A 2,281-nucleotide genomic window follows, 5' to 3' on the forward strand; every position below is an offset into this window, starting at 1 on the left:
AGCTCGAGCTTCAACAATGACAAATATGGTGAAAATAGTGTTTTTTGAATGTTCAAGCATGAAAACCTGTTCTAGTAGAGCCCAGAAACAAAATCAAGACTTGTAAAAGGGAATAATATGGCCTCTTTAAATGTAAGGATAAATCCAGATAAGTCTGACTGAATTTGATGAGGAAATATTTGAAGCACAAATCCTGCGGATGAGAGGAGGAGCTGGTGATGTTGATGCAAGCTTGACGGATGTGCCCTGCCTGAACTGATGCTTGATTTACTAAATATGAGCAAAATATGATCAGTGAGTTTTTCATTAGTTTAACAATGTGTCTGATCATGGTTTATTGTTTCCGTAGATTAAAAAAGTCAAAAAGCATGTAGCAGGACAGGAAGAAACTCTTCACCTAAACACCTCTGAATGCTCACTCTCACCTACAAGATGTTTGTCCATCCAACAGATCATGTTTCTGTAGAAAACCGACCGCAGCAGGTTTCAGTCTGACTCAGAAGATGAACGTCAGTAAAAATAGTACTGTAAAATGGCACATGGTTTTAACTGTGTGCTTTGGTGTTTCCATACACTAAAACTATAAATATATACAACCCTATTAAAATCGATAGAGTTAGGCTCCATTTTACCATGAAATGTATTTCAAACCTTTAAAAAAAAGCAAAAAATAATCAATGTCAAATGATAAAAATGAAGAATGTTTTACACCTTCATGAATGTTTCACACACACACACACACACACACACACACACACACACACACACACACACACACACACACACACACACACACACACACACACACACACACACACACACACACACACACACACACACACACACACACATATATATTAAACATATTCATGTTCAGTGTGTGTACGTGTTAAATAGGAGGGTCACACGTTGTCAGAGGGAGGATTCACAAACCAGATAAACAGCTTGAGTGTTTTCACCGGATATAGTCTTTAGATCAGACTTTTCAGTGAACCGTTGAATAAAATGTTTCACATGTTTGTTTTGTTCTGTGTGTGCTGGTGGAGACTGATCGGTGAGTTATAAAAGCATTTTATAGTTTATTTACGGAATCATTTCTTTCTATATCAGGATAATAAAGCTGCTAGACGTCAAATGATCATTTTCATCACTGAGGTCTCTGTTTTTGACCACATTTTTTTTATTGAAATTTCTGCACTTTCTATTGTGATTGTACATTTTTCTTGCTCAGAAATCCAAAACCATTTATCCGATTTCAAATCACAGGCGTCTTTAGTTATTATATCTCAGCATCAAAAATGATATTGCAAATTCTCTCCAGCAATTTCTAAGAAATATAAAAAAAAAATATTCAGCAGTATATCATATCGTCACCTTCCTAAAATAATTGCTCTAGTAATTTTTTTCAGGTTTCTCAGAAAACACAAAAAACTGAACCAATAATTGAGAGGTTGAGTAGATTTTCGTTCTTGATGCAGCTGCCATCTTGAAAAGCTTGTAAAATTGCCTAAGTCTCATAGTCTTTTGACTTTGGCTAAATAAAACGGCCTAAGTCTCACTCTTGACATAGGCCATTATTATTCTATGCATTGCATAGTGGTTTACAGCATCACACAAAAAAAGCTCGGCTGGATATTTTAGCAAATGTAACACAAGCACATCATCGCTCTCTAGTGTCCAAAGCAGAAAATCACATCTCTATAATAATATCTCTACTATTAACCGATAGGATGCGCTATTTAAGAGATGCTGCTGTTCTAGATGTCATATTTCCATCTTATATAATCAGCTTTATGTGATGCTCTGTTTGTGATTTGGTCATCAGTCTTATGATATGAATTGAACTGATAAATGGTGGATTTTTAAGCAAAAGCAGCTAAAACAGCATCATAGCACTGAGATCAATGTGAAACAGCAGCGTTCACAGGAAAAACTAACTAATATTATACAAATAAAATTCATAAGGCTCAGTCAATGTGAAAACTTCGACAGAAACCTTACCTAAGAATTCAGATTTCCAAGAACAGCCTTCACTTTCCTCCAATATAAATAAACTAAATAAAAACTAATTAAAATCAGTTGGACACATTAGACACTGGTCATATTGCTAAAGATCGAGTTGTACATCTAGTTAGCTTTAGTAAATGTCAAAAGTTGAATCCTAAAATGTAACAGGTAAACATTTCGTCCATCAGTAAGTAATGTACAGAGACAGTCACTCTATAAATTATTAGCTTAGTTCAGTTATTTCTGATAACAAACTCACAGATTTCAGCCGTAA

At 34.9% G+C, this 2,281-nt stretch overlaps 1 long non-coding RNA gene across 1 annotated transcript in view; it reads left to right on the forward strand.

The window, feature by feature from the left end:
* LOC309476444 overlaps nt 1-2,281 on the forward strand; it is a 247,752-nt gene that overhangs the window by 44,622 nt on the left and 200,849 nt on the right. The gene's annotated exons all lie outside the window — the stretch shown is intronic.

Source organism: Leuciscus leuciscus (genome assembly GCF_965113295.1).
Source record: "Leuciscus leuciscus genome assembly, chromosome: 15".
In the NCBI taxonomy this organism is placed as follows: Eukaryota; Metazoa; Chordata; class Actinopteri; order Cypriniformes; family Leuciscidae; genus Leuciscus; species Leuciscus leuciscus.